Source organism: Eschrichtius robustus, chromosome 4 (assembly GCF_028021215.1).
Source record: "Eschrichtius robustus isolate mEscRob2 chromosome 4, mEscRob2.pri, whole genome shotgun sequence".
Classification (NCBI taxonomy): Eukaryota; Metazoa; Chordata; class Mammalia; order Artiodactyla; family Eschrichtiidae; genus Eschrichtius; species Eschrichtius robustus.
In genome coordinates, this window is record NC_090827.1 from 105,653,688 (window position 1) to 105,670,669 (window position 16,982).

Here is a 16,982-nt window from a genome sequence, read left to right on the forward strand (position 1 = left end):
TTTCTGTCTCCAAACTTCACTCACTTGCTGAGAGAACTCAAGGTCACTTTTTACATAAGCTTTCCCTTTTCACTTAACAACTTACTCATTTTGGAGGGAGAGGCCAGCACAGAATATGTGCCACGAACTCTGCTCCCAAATCTCTTTCGATGCAATATAATCTGTATTTCCCAGGGCCTGGTCAGTCACTGGTTGTTTGTGGGATACTAATCGTACTAAAAGAACCCACATTTCGTTGACTTCTGCCCCTCCTTGCTCACATAGTTCCCACAAAGTCTTCTTACTTATGTTTGGAAGTCCAGTTTATGAGTTGATGGTTGTGTCTCTCAGCTAGACTCACGTCTGTGCCCTTGCTCAGTATCAGCTGCAGTCTCCAGGCTATTCTCCAGCATCACCTTTACATATAATCCTTCGTGCCTGTGGTTCCCTGCGGGAGGGCTCCATGTGCCAGGGAACTACCCTCCTTTCCTCCAAGTTCTACCCTATAGAGAGAACACACACAAGGGACCATGTAGGAATTAAATTATAAAATTGTTAACATTTTGACTGAAGCCTCCTGTTCTTACCCGCGACTTTAAGAAGTGACCTAAGCTATCAGTCCCGTGTTGAAAGTACCAGGAGTCCAGTGAAGGGCTGCCTTTATTACCCAGCCAACTTTAGATAGAGCAGTCTGAGCCTAGAGTAAGGAGACTGGCAGCCAGCTGTGCTCAGCCTGCTTATCCCCTGGAGAATGAGTTGAAGGTGACCTCATCCCTCCCTGAGCAGAGGCAGTTCAAGTCAAAATAAAAACAAAAAACAAAAAAGGATACAGGAGAAGGACTGGCCCAGCTGCCTCTCAGTTAGAAACTGCACAGAGTCGTATACACAAACCAAGTCACCTCAGCCTCTCTCCATTTCCCTCCATCAGATAACTCACTCCTAACAAGGAAGGCAGTGGAGGGCGTGGTGGTGGAGAGGCAGAGATGGAGAGAGAAAAAGAGATGATCTTTAAATAGCCCATCCTGGAGAGGGTACAATTTCCTTCTTCAGGGAAAACCCGAGGGCATTTCCAACGCTTCCCATGCCCACATCACCTCATTTCCTGCATGTCTTACTGGGCAGCTGTCAAACTCTCATCTTCAACTGAGTAGGGAGGATGCTTTTCCTAGTTCTGTGTGGCCCTTTGTCACCTGAGTCCTGCAGCAGCACTTCCTTGCCTTGCACAGTGTCATTTATGAAGGGACTGCTGGAGAACGCTCCATTCGTACAGCTTCACGAAGTCCTTATGGCCGGGCAGAGAATGGACCCTGTCCGCAAGGTTTCCTACTTCTCCCAAGGTAAGAGCCTCTCTATTCTCCTCCTTCATTCCAAACCACAGCCCTGGCCCCCTGTTGCCCCTGCCATGTGTTATCCTACAAATCAGATCATGCAAATGAAGTCCTCCCAGAACTTTTCCTTGCCTGAGACCTGTCCTCATCACAGCCCAGCATCAGGTAGAGATCACATGGAGGCCAGCTCTGGGGTGCCGTCTGCCTTCCCCCCTTCACCAGGTGCTCTGCCCTTTTCTCTGAGCCCCAAGTCCTCTTCTCACTCCTTATGGAATCGGAATTTTTTCATTTCCCTTCGCTCATTCTTTAATTCTCTGCCACGTCATTCACCATGGCCTCTGTTTTACTTGGGAAAACACAAACAAACAAATACAAATGCAAAACCAAAACAGTCCTCCAATCAGAATAAAATTGTTTTCCCAGGGTGATCTTTCATACTTTATTCTCTTCCTCAAAACCTGTCTAATCCATCCATCTTTTCCTGTTCTTGTGTTTTCTTTGCTTGCTGACCGGTCAGTTATTACCAAAGCACCTGCTACCTGCAGTTCCTGCAGCAAGCACTCAAAATACAAACAGATATAGCTCAGACCTTGCCCTCAAGGTACTGACACCTAACTGCAAACACAGGTCGGCCAACAAATATTTGAAATAAAGTGGGATTTGTGATAACATTGGGGGTATGAACCAACTAAAGAGGCAGCACAGCTGGTTGGTAAGGGCATGTTTTCTGAGTTCAAATTCCAGCTCTGTTGTGCACATATGGTATGATCTTGGGCAGATCGTGTATTCTCCCTGTGCTTTACTTGCCTCACCTGTGAAATGGAGATAATGTTAGTAGCTACTCCAAGTGGTTATTGTGAGGATTCACTGAGTTAATTTATAAAAGCCTGTCTTAGAATTGTGCCTGGTACAAAGTAAGTGTAAAGAGGTTTGTTTTTATTAAATGGTGACAAATCGGAGAGTTAGTGATAAAGTGGGGTGGTCTGGGGGCTGCCCATGGATGTCTTTCCATAAAAGAGAACATTTGAACTGGATTTTGAGAGAGGAGTGGAATTTTGCCAAGCAGGTGAAGATGGAGATTCTGGTTAGAGAAAAACATGTACCAAAGGCTGAAGTGTGATGAAGGCTCTTTGGGGTTCTGTGCAGAGTGGAGTGGGGCTGGGGTGTGGGGATGCCAAGAGCAATGACGGCAAGAAAGGAATATAGGAAATGAGCTGAAGCCAGGTTGTAGAGGTTTCACAGGTGTGGTAGAAAGATGTTTGCATCTCACCCTACAGAAAGAAGGGAGTTTGAGGGAGCGTTGAGCAGATTTGCTTTGTCAAACCATGACTATGGTAGCAGGCTATGATTTTTCTCTTTAAAAATCATGGAGTGGTGAGGAAGGACACATACTTTCCCTTCTAAGGATTTATTTCCCTTGAGATGTGTCTTTTTCTGATTTGAGGATTGGCTCATGAAAGCAAGCAAATTCCTGCCAATCACCAAGGGTTACATAAATGAACTAGTTTTCTGGATCTACTCAAGTTTCAGATTGTTTTTCCTCTCCTCCCTCCAAAAATTCTGAAGGTTTCTCATCAAACTCTTTGCCTTGGTCATGTTATTTCTTGAACTTCCTTTTTGGCAGGCATCCAAACCTCATGGTAACCAAGAAGAGGCTACAATGTTTAGACATTATCCCTTCTGCAAAATGACTCACAGATAAAAGTGCCTTTTCTCCAGTGGAAGTATTAATAGACTAACATTTGATCGAGGACTTGAACTATTGAAGATTACTGGAACTCTGTGGAAAACTGAGTGTGCTTAAGCTTTCTCCATCTTACACTAAGTGGAGGTGCCCTAGTACCTGCGATGAGAACTTTCTCACTTCCCAGGTCTCCGTTATTCGATCTTGTTCTTTTTTTTCCTTACAGTGTAGAGACTGACCACAAATTTGTTGAGTATGACTCATCATACACAGTGCAGCTCTCTGCTGTAATGCACTAGTGCTTCTAGAACAGCCATGTCTTAGCAATATCAAATGCCATTACACAGTCAATAAAGTGTCAGAAAAACACAGCAGGATGACCACATTGTTCACGAGCAGAGGGGTCTCTGTATTAGATCACAGTGTACGTGGCCCAGGTTAGAGTGTTTTATGCCCTTCTGCATGTGCACACATGTGTTTGTCAGCAGAAATGTGGATATGGATGTCATTGCCTTAATAAGGGGACTTTTCCCCACATGTTGTAGTGTCCATTTCTTTAAGATTCTTAGTTCTCTTCCTATTTTGAACTAGACACACTTACTTTCTCTGAAATTTTCCCCTCCCTCCCAACTCTGCTAAAAATGTAAAAATATGCAATAATTTTTAAAAATAGGTGTTTGATATGTGACTTATAACAGTATGCACAAATCAGGGAGAAAAATCTTAGTGTCACCAGATACTATATTTACGGATATGGTAGTGTGATTGTCTAAAAAGGGCCACATTTTATTTTCCTAGTACTTAGTACACGAAGGAATATATAGATTCTCAAGAAAGATTTGTTAAGTGAAGGAATTAATGATTTCCTAGACTCTGGTTTAAAGGCCATTTACATATCAGATAGCTAAATAGCCTACCCAATCCTGGATCTGTAATATTCCTATCAAAGGGTCATCTAGTCTAGCTCGCGTGCCCTCAAGAGCTTTGGTTCATTAACTAACTCCCCAGATACAACCAGGACTTGGATACGTCTGGTTGTTATAAAGTTCGTGCTTATATTAAAGTTCAAACCCCTGCTGTTTACAACTATTGATTTGTACTTTATGCCTGTACTTCTGATAATTGCGTAGCTTAACAATTCAAGTCAGCTACAAAAATCAGTTCTTTGTCAGTGAAACGACCAAAATGATCCATGATGTATAGACTCAGTATTTCCTTTGGTGTGCACTTATTCTCATTTTTTAAAATTAGTGATCACTTCTTACCTATTAATAATTTAGAGCTTACTTATTTAGAGTAGGAAATATCTTTCTCTTGTCCTCAAGTTTTTCTTCTGGATATTACATATACAGTCATCCCTTGGTATCTGCAGGGGATTGATTCCAGGACAGCCTGCAGATACCAACATCCGCAGATGACCAAGTCCGTATATAAAATGACATAGTATTTGCATATAATCTACACACATCCTCCCATATACTTTGAATTATCTCTAGATTAATTATAATACCTAATACAATGTAAATGCTATGTAAATAGTTGCCAGCTCACTGCAAATTCAAGTTTTGCTTTTTGGAAACTTCTGGAAAATTTTTTGAATATTTTTGATCTGAAGTCGTCTGAATCCAAGGGCATGGAATCCACTGATACAAAGAGAAGAGAAAAGAGACCTGCGATTGACTTTGGTGTCTTGCTGTATGTACTATAATGCCTTAGCTTTCTTTTGAGAATATCAGTTTTATATATTCTGCATGAAGAAGATGACATATATTTTGTGAGCTAATATCCCTACTACAGCATGATTGCTTATTAATTTTTCTGGATATTTTCACTGATTTTACTTGCATTGACAAGCTAGAAGAAGCCGCAGAGTGCAGGGGTGAAAAGCTCTGGTTCAGTCTGTCTTGATTAGAAATCTGGCTCTGCCTCTGTCTGTGTAAACTTAAGTAAGTCATTTTACTTCTCTATTCCTCCATTTTCTAATTCATAAAATATTTAAAACCCACTAGTAGAGCCATACTGTGAGCATTAAATAATTTAAATCCCATAAAGTGCTTTTAAGAGTAACTGCTCCAAACTAAGCAGTCTATAATTGCAAGCTGTTATTTAGTGCCTTGGCTAAAATCGTTTTCTGTCATCTGTCATTTATATTTCTTTCCATAATTCTACAACACCTAGACTAGTGTTACTACTAGGAACCACAAGATAATGAAATCTTCTGAAATCTCTATACAGTTTTTCTTTAATCCACACATCATGGTTCTTCTTGCCTTCAAGAACAGGATGCATCTTCTTATGAGGAAGCCAGGTTTCTAGAAGTTTAGAAAAGGGTCCTCCGTAATCCAAATTATCTCATCTCACGACTAAGTCCAGATGAAGGACTCCATTAAAATGTTCCCTGGAATAAGTTACGATACCACCATTTTTGGAGCATTTACTATGTACTGAGTACCAGGGTACTACTCTACATACTTTCCATGGGCTAACTAAGTTTAACCTTAAACAGCCCTATGAATTAGCTGATATCACCAGTCCCATTTCATAGAGTAGATTCACAGAAAGCTGGGTAGATAACCTAAAGCTGACTGCTGATAAGAGGTGGAGATTAGATTTGGACTAAGCAGTCTGTTTGCAGCTTCAGCTCTTAACCACTCCATTTCCTGCTCTTTTCTCACTCCCAAAGAATTGAGTTACCATCTGATGAGAATAAGAATAAGTCTTCCTGCTTCACTACCTTATACTCAATGCTTTTCATAGTGCCTGGTACATAGTAGGTGCCCTGTAAATGTTTACTGAATGAATGAGCAAATCAAGCATCCATGCCTTTGAATTACTTTATCAGATTAAGTAGTCCATTTGCAGACTTGAGGGGAACAATTGGATAAGTTTGAAATGGATCTGGTGAAGGTCAGGGAGAAGAATAAAATCTTGAATCTGTTGAAATTTTACTGACCTGTTATCCCTGTGCTTGACACTCTTATATTCATTATGGTTTAATCCTGAGAAATTTGTGGAATAAAAAATAGAGTCTCCCATTGACAGTCCTTTATTGACCTTGACTTATTTATCTCCCAAATAGGAATAAGAGCAGAACACAACTGCGTACTCTGATCTAAGCTTTCAAACCACAACATGATAAACTGCGACATACTCTGTGTGATTGAGTAACAAGAATAACAGAAGCGTTAACAAGCTATGTAGCTATCAAAGTCTCACAAACCAACTTAGCAACTAGGGTGGGGTAAATATAGGTTTGCCAGGGAACTGTTATTTACAGCATGCAAAAAAGGTAAAGTTAGATATTTAAAAGATTGTGCAGAGTTCTGAGCTCCCTTCTATATGATATGACCCCCTCCTATTGCTTCTCCAGCCTTGATGGGTAACTCACCCCAATCAGGATCAGAGCTTTGGGAATCTGTGAATTATACGAAGCTAGATACCAAAGTCAAAGGCAGGTCCCTTTTCTCCTCTCTTTGTTATTATTTTCAAATCCTTTTCTGCCATTTCCTTCAATGAGAAACCTCCTTCATTTAGGAGGTCTGAGCATATTTTATGTTACTTACACAGATCCGAAAATGCTATTTATATCTCTGATTAGAAAATATGCATTCAGTGGAGACCTTCAAGACGGCTGAGGAGTAAGACATGGAGATCACCTTCCTCCCCACAAATATGTCAGAAATACATCTACATGTGGAAAAACTCCTACAGAACACCTACGGAATGCTGGTGGAAGACCTCAGACTTCCCAAAAGGCAAGAAACTCCCCACATACCTGGGTATGGCAAAAGAAAAAAGAAAAAAGAGAGACAAAAGAATAGGGACGGGACCTGCACCTCTGGGAGAGAGCTGAGAAGGAGGAAAAGTTTCCACACACTTGGAAGCCCCTTCACTGGGGGAAATGAGGGGTGGGCAGGGGGGGAAGCTTCAGAGCCATGGAGGAGAGTGCAGCAACAGGGGTGCAGAGGGCAAAGCAGAGAGATTCCCACAGAGGATCGGTGCCGACCAGCACTCACCAGCCTGAGAGGCTTGTCTGCTCACCTGCCGGGATGGGTGGGGGCTGGGAGCTGAGGCTCGGGCTTTGGAGGTCGGATCCCAGGGAGAGGAATGGGGCTGGCTGCATGAATACAGATTGAAGAAGGCTAGTGCACCACAGCTAACTGGGAGGGAGTCTGGGAAAATGTCTGGACCTGCCTAAGAGTCAAGAGAACATTGTTTCGGGGAGCGGGAGGAGAGGGGATTCAGAGCACCGCGTAAACGAGTTCCAGAGACAGGCGCGAGTCACAGCTATCAGCACGGACACCAGAGAAGGACATGAAATGCTAAGGCTGTTGCTGCTGCCACCAAGAAGCCTGTGTGCGAGCACAGGTCACTATCCACACCTCCCCTCCCAGGAGCCTGTGCAGCCCACCACTGCCAGGGTCCCGTGACCCAGGGACAACTTCCCCGGGAGAACACACGGCGCGCCTCAGACTGTTGCAACATCATGCAGGCCTCTGCCGCCGCAGGCTCGCCTGGCATTCTGTACCCCTCCCTCCCCCACTGGCCTGAGTGAGCCAGAGCCCCCCAGTCAACCGCTCCTTTAACCCCATCCTGTCTGGGCGAAGAACAGATGCCTTCAGGCGACCTACAAGCAGAGGTGGGGCCAAATCCAAAGCTGAACCCCAGGAGCTGTGCGAACAAAGAAGAGAAAGAGAAATCTCTCCCAGCAGCCCCAGGAGCAGCATATTAAATCTCCACAATCAACTTGATGTACCCTGCATCTGTGGAATACCTGAATAGACAACGAATCATCCCAAAATTGAGGCATGGACTTTGGGTGCAACTGTAGACTTGGGGTTTGCTGTATGCGACAGAATAGTTACAGATTTTTATGTTTACCTTAGTATAATTTTTAGCACTTGTTATCATTGGTGGATTTGTTTATTGGTTTGGTTGCTCTCTTCTTTTGTTTTTATTACTTTAAAAAAATTTTGTATTTAAAAAAATATTTTTTATTTTAATAACTATTTTATTTATTTTTTCTTTCTTTTTTTTCTCCCTTCTCTTCTAAGCCGTGTGGCTGACAGTGTGGTCCAGCCGGGTGTCAGGCCTGAGCCTCTGAGGTGGGAGAGCCGAGTTCAGGACATTGGGCCACCAGAGACCTCCCGGCCCCATGTAATATCAATTGGCGAGAGTTCTCCCAGAGATCTCCGTCTCAATGCTAAGACCCAGCTCCACTCAATGACGAGCAAGCTACAGTGCTGGACACCCTATGCCAAACAACTAGCAAGACAGGAACACAGCCCCAACCATTAGCAGAGAGGTTGCCTAAAATCATAAGTTCACAGACACCCCAAAACACACCATCAGATGCGGTCATGCCCACCAGAAATACAAGATCCAGCCTCATCCACTAGAACACAGACACCAGTCCCCTCCACCAGAAAGCCTAAAAAACCCACTGAATCAACCTTACCCACTGGGGGCAGACACCAAAAACAACGGTAACTACAAACTTGCAGCCTGTGAAAAGGACACCCCAAACACAGTAAATTAAGCAAAATGAGTAGACAGAGAAATACACAGCATATGAAGGAGCAATGTAAAAACCCACCAAACCAAACAAATGAGGAGGAAATAGGCAGTCTACCTGAAAAAGAATTCAGAGTAATGATAGTAAAGGTGATCAAAAATCTTGGAAACAGAATGGAGAAAATAAAACAAACGTTTAATAAAGAACTAGAAGACCTAAAGAGAAAACAAACAATGATGAACAACACAATAAATGAAATTAAAAATTCTCTAGATGGAATCAATAGCAGAATAACTGAGGCAGAAGAACGGATAAGTGACCTGGGAGACAAAATAGTAGAAATAACTACCGCAGAGCAGAATAAAGAAAAAAGAATGAAAAGAATTGAGGACAGCCTCAGAGACCTCTGGGACAATATTAAACACACCAACATTTGAATTACAGGGGTCCCAGAAGAAGAGGAGAAAAAGAAAGGGACTGAGAAAATATTTGAAGAGATTATAGTTGAAAACTTCCCTAATATGGGAAAGGAAATAGTCATTAAAGTCCAGGGAGCACAGAGAGTCCCATACAGGATAAATCCAAGGAGAAACATGCCAAGACACATTAATCAAACTATCAAAAATTAAATACAAGGAAAAAATATTAAAAGCAGCAAGGGAAAAGCAACAAATAACATAAAAGGGAATCCCCATAAGGTTAACAGCTGATCCTTCAGCAGAAACTCTGCAAGCCAGAAGGGAGTGGAAGAACATATTTAAAGTGATGAAAAGGAAAACGCTATAACAAAGATTACTCTACCCAGCAAGGATCTCATTCAGATTTGATGGAGAAATTAAAACCTTTACAGACAAGCAAAAGCTAAGAGAATACAGCACCACCAAACCAGCTTTGCAAAAAGTGCTAAAGGAACTTCTTTAGGCAGGAAACACAAGAGAAGAAAAAGACCTACAATAACAAACCAAAAACCATTAAGAAAATGGTAGTAGGAACATACATATTGATAATTACCTTAAATGTAAATGGATTAAATGCTCCAACCAAAAGACATAGACTGGTTGAATGGATACAAAAACAAGACCTGTACATATGCTGTCTACAAGAGACCCACTTCAGACCTAGGGACATATACAGACTGAAAGTGAGGGGATGGAAAAAGATATTCCATGCAAAAGGAAATCAGAGGAAAACTGGAGTAGCAATTCTCATATCAGACAAAAAAGACTTTAAAAGAAAGACTATTACAAGAGACAAAGAAGGACACTACATAATGACCAAGGGATCAATCCAAGAAGAAGATATAACACTTGTAAATATTTATACACCCAACATTGGAGCACCTCAATACATGAGGGAAATGCTAACTGCCATAAAAGGAGAAATCGATAGTAACACAATAATATTAGGGGACTTTAACACCCCACTTTCACCAATGACAGATCATCCAAAATGAAAATAAGTAAGGAAACACAAGCTTTAAATGACACATTAAACAAGATGGACTTAATTGATATTTATAGGACGTTCCAGCCAAAAACAACAGAATACACTTTCTTCTCAAGTGCTCATGGAACATTCTCCAGGATAGATCATATCATGGGTCACAAATCTAGCCTTGGTAAATTTAAGAAAATTGAAATTGTATCAAGTATCTTTTCTGACCACAATGCTATGAGACTAGATATCAATTACAAGAAAAAAAAAACTGTAAAAAATACAAATATATGGAAGCTAAACAATACACTACTAAATAACCAAGAGATCACTGAGGAAATCAAAAAATACCTAGAAGAAAATGACAATGAAAACACGAGGACCCAAAACCTATGGGATGCAGCAAAAGCAGTTCTAAGTGGGAAGTTTATAGCAATAAAATCCTACCTGAGGAAACAAGAAAAATCTCAAATAAACAAACTAACTTTACACATAAAACGATTAGAGAAAGAAGAACAAACCCCCCCCAAAGTTAGCAGAAGGAAAGAAATCATAAAAATCAGATCAGAAAAAAATGAAAAAGAAATGAAGGACACAATAGCAAAAATCAATGAAACTAAAAGTTGGTTCTTTGAGAAGATAAACAAAATTGATAAACCATTAGCCAGACTCATCAAGAAAAAAAGGGAGAAGACTCAAATCAACAGAATTAGAAATGAAAAAGAAGTAACAAATGACACTGCAGCAATACAAAGGATAATGAGAGATTACTACAAGCAACTCTATGCCAATAAAATGGACAACCTGGAAGAAATGGACAAATTCTTAGAAAAGCACAACCTTCCAAGACGGAACCAGGAAGAAATAGAGAATATAAACAGACAAATCACAAGCACTGAAATTGAAACTGTGATTAAAAATCTTCCAACAAACAAAAGCCCAGGACCAGATGGCTTCACAGGCAAATTCTATCACACATTTAGAGAACAGCTAACACCTATCCTTCTCAAACTCTTCCAAAATATTGCAGAGGGAGGAACACTCCCCAACTCATTCTACGAGGCCACCATCACCCTGATACCAAATCCCGAAAAAGATGCCACAAAAAAAGAAAACTACAGGCCAATATCACTGATGAACATAGATGCAAAAATCCTCAACATAATACTAACAAACAGAATCCAACAGCACATTAAAAGGATCATACACCATGATCAAGTGAGGTTTACCCCAGGAATGCAAGGGTTCTTCAATATATGCAAATCAATCAACGTGATACACCATATTAACAAACTGAAGGGGAAAAACCATATGATATTCTCAATAGATGCAGAAAAAGCTTTCAACAAAATTCAACACCCATTTATGATAAAAACCCTCTAGAAAGTAGGCATACTTTTATTATGTTGAGGGAACGTACCTCAACATAATAAAAGCCATATATGACAAACCCACAGCCAACATCATTCTCAGTGGTGAAAAAATGAAACCATTCCTACTAAGATCAGGAATAAGACAAGGTTGCCCATTCTCACCACTATTATTCAACATAGTTTTGGAAGTTTTAGCCACAGCAATCAGAGAAAAAAAAGAAATAAAAGGAATCCAAATCAGAAAAGAAGAAGTAAAACTGTCACTGTTTACAGATGACATGATACTCTACATAGAGAATCCTAAAGATGCTACCAGAAAACTACTAGAGCTAATCAATGAATTTGGTGAAGTAGCAGGATACAAAATTAATGCACAGAAATCTCTTGCACTCCTATACACCAATGACAAAAAATTTGAAAGGGAAATTAAGGAAACACTCCCATTTACCATTGCAACCAAAAGAATAAAATACCTAGGAATAAACCTAACTAAGGAGAAAAAAGACCTGTATGCAGAAAACTATAAGACACTGATGAAAGAAATTAAAGATGATACAAACAGATGGAGAGATATACCATGTTCTTGGGATTGGAAGAATCAACATTGTGAAAATGACAATACTACCCAAAGCAATCTACAGCTTAAGTGTAATCCCTATCAAACTACCAGTGGCATTTTTCACAGGCTCCCTGACTTCAGACTATACTACAAAGTTACAGTAATCAAGACAGTATGGTACTGGCACAAAAACAGAAATATAGATCAATGGAACAGGATAGAAAGCCCAGAGATAAACCCACGCACATATGGTCACCTTATCTTTGATAAAGTGTGCCAGAATATACAATGGAGAAAGACAGCCTCTTCAATAAGTGGTATTGGGACAGCTACATGGAAAAGAACGAAATTAGAAAACTCCCTAACACCATACACAAAAACAAACTCAGAGTGGATTAAAGACCTAAATGTAAGGCCAGACAGTATCAAACTCTTAGAGGAAAACATAGGCAGAACACTCTCTGACATAAATCCCAGCAAGATCCTTTTGACCCACCTACCAGAGAAATGGAAATAAAAACAAAAATAAACAAATGGGACCTAATGAAACTTAAAAGCTTTTGCACAGCAGAGGAAACCATAAACAAGCCAAAAAGACAACCCTCAGAATGAGAGAAAATATCTGCAAACGATGCAACTGACAAAGGATTAAGCTCCAAAATTTACAAGCAGCTCATGCAGCTCAATATCAAAAAAAAACAACCAACCCAATCCAAAAATGGGCAGAAGACCTAAACAGATATTTCTCCAAAGAAGATATACAGATTGCCAGCAAACACATGAAAGGATGCTCAACATCACTAATCATTAGAGAAATGCAAATCAAAACTACAATGAGGCATCACCTCACACCAGTCAGAATGGCCATCAACAAAAAATCTACAAACAATAAATGCTGGAAAGGGTGTGGAGAAAAGGGAAACCTCTTGCACTGATGGTGGGAATGTAAATTGATACAGACACTATGGAGAACAATATGGAGGTTCCTTAAAAGGGTAAAAATAGAATTACCATATGACCCAGGAATCCCACTACTGGGCATAAACCCTGAGAAAACCATAATTCAAAAAGAGACATGTACCACTATGTTCATTGCAGCTCTATTTACAATAGCCAGGGCATGGAGGCAACCTAAGTGTCCATCGACAGATGAATGGATGAAGAAGATGTGGCACATATATACAATGGAATATTACTCAGCCATAAAAAGAAATGAAATTGAGTTATTTGTAGTGAGGTGGCTGGACCTAGAGTCTGTCATACAGAGTGAAGTAAGTCAGAAAGAGAAAAACAAATACCGTATGCTAACACATATATATGGAATCCAAAAAAAAAAAAAAAGGTTCTGAAGAACCTAAGGGCAGGACAGGAATAAAGACGAAGACATAGAGAATAGAGAATGAACTTGAGGACATGGGGATCGGAAAGTGTAAGCTGGGACGTAGTGAGAGAGTGGTATTGACGTATATACACTACCAAATGTAAAATAGATAGCTAGTGGGAAGTAGCCGCATAGCACAGGGAGATCAGCTCGGTGCTTTGTGACCACCTAGAGGGGTGGGATAGGGAGAGTGGGAGGGAGACAAGAGGGATGGGATATGGGGATATATGTATACGTATAGCTGATTCACTTTGTTATACAGCAGGAACTAACACAACATTGTAAAGCAATTATACTCCAATAAAGATGTTAAAGTAAAATATAATAAAATAAAAAAGATTAATGCTCACACAAATAAAAAAAAAGAAAGAAAATATGCTTTCAGCTAAGAGGTTTTAGCATAGTATAATGGTAAACATAAAAGTGCTGGAGTCAAGTCAGACTGCCTAGATCTGAGTTCTCTTCCTTGCTTGCTCAGTGTGCAATCCTGGGGCTGCGTGTACACACACACACACACGCACACACACACACACACACACACACCTGTTAGTCTACCTAGATATTATTTATCTATCTATCTGTCATCAGCTATGCATTTTAAACTCTGTGTATCAATTTCCCCTCTGTACAACCATATGGTTTCTTTAAGCTTCAGTAAATTAATTCATGGAAAATACTCACACCATTGCCTGCCTGCACTGAATAAAGGTTAGCAATTACTATTTTTGCCACTGTTATTTTTACTACTACTTACAATAAACCAAATGATGAATTATGGTTCCTAATTAATGTAAACCTTAAAGTTCTTTGTTTAATGAATCCCTCTTTACTCCAATAGCCTCGTAGATAATGTGACTCTACATCTCTAGCTGGAATTCCTTACCATGAAACACCCAACTCTTTTCTCATCTGTAGGTCTTTGCAAATTTCACTCTGCATATACTCGTTCTTTATTCCTGAGTTAAAGCCCCTGAAACTTGTATTTTTCCTTCATCTATCTATGAGGGTTTCATTTCTCTGCCATAAGTCCCTCCAATTGTTAGAATACCCTCTAGGCCATATTAAAGAGGCTCCGTACTGGTAACATTGTATGACAGGAAACTTTACTGCTTCTGTAAACATCCCATCCCTATCTATCTATCTATCTATCTATACACAAAATATTGGATTCATGCCATACATAGTTTTATAACCTTATGAAGGAAAAATATTCTTCACATTATATAGTGAATATTCTCACTTTATTTTAGTTTTGTATATCTTACTTTATTTTTGAAGATAACATTTTTATTAGGTGTATAATATCCCACCACATGAATCTCAGAATCATTTGATGAATTTCTATTTGGAAATTAACTTAAGTTGATCACAGTTTTTCTTTGTTTTTAATAATGTAATGGTTAACTTTGTATATGATTCTTTTTTGGCTCATCTTGTCAAAGCATATGCAATATTTTAAGGCTCTAAATCTATAAGAGCATAATAACTATTAAAATATGCACTTAATAAATATTTGTTCTTCTTCTTTTTGCCCTGTTTCCTCCTTGCATATATATTCTGGCTTTTTTGGAATGCAAAATTTGGGGCCTAATTATAATCCAGCAAATTATCCCTACACAGGTTAAAAAAAGGGATCTTCAAAAGGCCATCTTAAGGGTATTTTGCAAATTATCTTGATTTCTCACTTCATTTGTTATAGATTATCTGAAACTAGGGAATAAAGAAAAAGCCTAAGTTTAATTAACAGAGGTATTTCTCATAATATTACAGGATATGTTGAAATAAATTACTTCTTTTTAGTAATTCTAATATGTTGAAGGTGCCCTTTAACTTTAAATAGATTAGTCTTTCATTATAGGTATTCAGTTTAGGATGGATGCTCTTCCCTTGTCTGACATATGTTTTGAGGTATCTTTTGTCTGGTTTCATGGTAGATTCTGAGAAAAGCTGGCATCATCGCATACATTTAGGGGAACCCTCAAATGAATTTTAACTACCCATTTTAGGTCCATAACAAAACAGTACAACCACCAGTCGTCTGGGCGGACATTAAACCCTCTTGATCTTACTCCAGATGTTTCCTGTATCCCATGAAACAAACTCTTGGAGAAGAGTGCATTTCTAAAAATCTTCCTGTGTTTAAAATTTAGGTGCTAAACATTCACAGTCAGTGAATATGTAAAAATCAAAGTTCAATTACTCATCTCAGTTGCCCCCTACAGATGTATCTTCTTGCCAGATGTCCAATGGATTACTGATTGTTATGGTGGCTTTTCAAAGCCTCCCTTCCTCTTCTGCTTTTCTTAAACTCTTATAGACTTCCTTTCTCTTCATTTCTCTTAGCTGCTTTTATGACATTTTGAATCAGGCTTTGAGAGGTTAAGAGATGAGTCACCTTTACTTTTCCTTCTGCCTTTCTCCATACCAAATTTCTTGTGGATTGACCTGAACGAGGAGAAATAAAAGGCTGATAATCAGGTTGTCTTCCTGCCTTTGCCTAAGTACTATCAACATCCCCAAGCCTAAGAAAACATGATCCTGCCCTGAGACACAATGATTTTCCCTTCCGCTGTCTGGAAGCCACAAAACCCACACCTATTTCCTCTCCAGGCACAATCATATCATTTTCAAACCTCCTATTCCTTTGGGAAATGGCAAATCAGATTTTTGGAAATTCCAAACTTTCAGGTTTAAATTTCAGTTGATGGCCAATGATTTCTCCTTTTTTCTTTAGCTTGTCTTTTACCCACAACAGGAGAAACACTTTTTATACCTCTTAACCCCATAGGCAACATCTACTTCTCTTCTTTTTCATCCCAAGAGCTGCTTTATATACTATTTAAGGTTTTCTTTAAAACACTATACTTGAAATCGAAATTTTATCAATAAAATTTTTCTCAGAGTAGTGTTTTGCGATGTGCTACAGACTGAATGTTTGTTGTCTTTCCTAAATTCATATGTTGGGATCCTAAACCCAAATGTGATGGTGTTAGGAGGTGGGGCCTTTGAGAGTTGATTAGGTCATGAGGGTAGACCTCTCATGAATGGGATTAGTGCCCTTATAAAAGAGATCCCATGCCCCTTGTCCCACACGAGGACACAGTGAAAAGATTGCTGTCTTCGAACCAGGAAGCAGGCTCTCACCAGACACCAAATTTGTCAGCACTTTGATCCTGGACTTGCCAGCCTCCAGAACTGTAAGTAATAAATGTTAAAGCCAGCCAGTCTTTTGTAGTTTTGTTATAGCATACCAGACAGACCAAGAGTTAATGTATGGTAGGCTTCAAGATTTAGATAAATAACCTGTATACCAAGTAGTAAAGGCCATGTCTTTCCCCTTCTGGTATTAGCTTGTACTAAGTAGCACCCTACTGTATTTTTCAAATTTTTATTATTTCAATTTATTTGCTCTCTCTGTTTCACTTGCTTTTTTTCTTTTTCTTTTTAAAAATATTTTTGTATTTTTCTAATGTACTGTGGTGGCAACAAAGAAAACAGTCAGAGCCCAGAGTCTCTCCAAAAAAAGCATCTAAAAATATTAGATATCATGTTTCTAGAATTTAAAACTTTATTCTCAACTTCTAACATCATTTCTCTCTTAAGTAGATTAAGATGCAACTGGTTTCTAACAGAATGAAGAGCAGGGCTGGCTGTGAAATAACAAATGTGTGACATGGGACTCATCAGTGCTCAGTGGCTGGGTGGCTTATCACGCATATGGATCAAGAA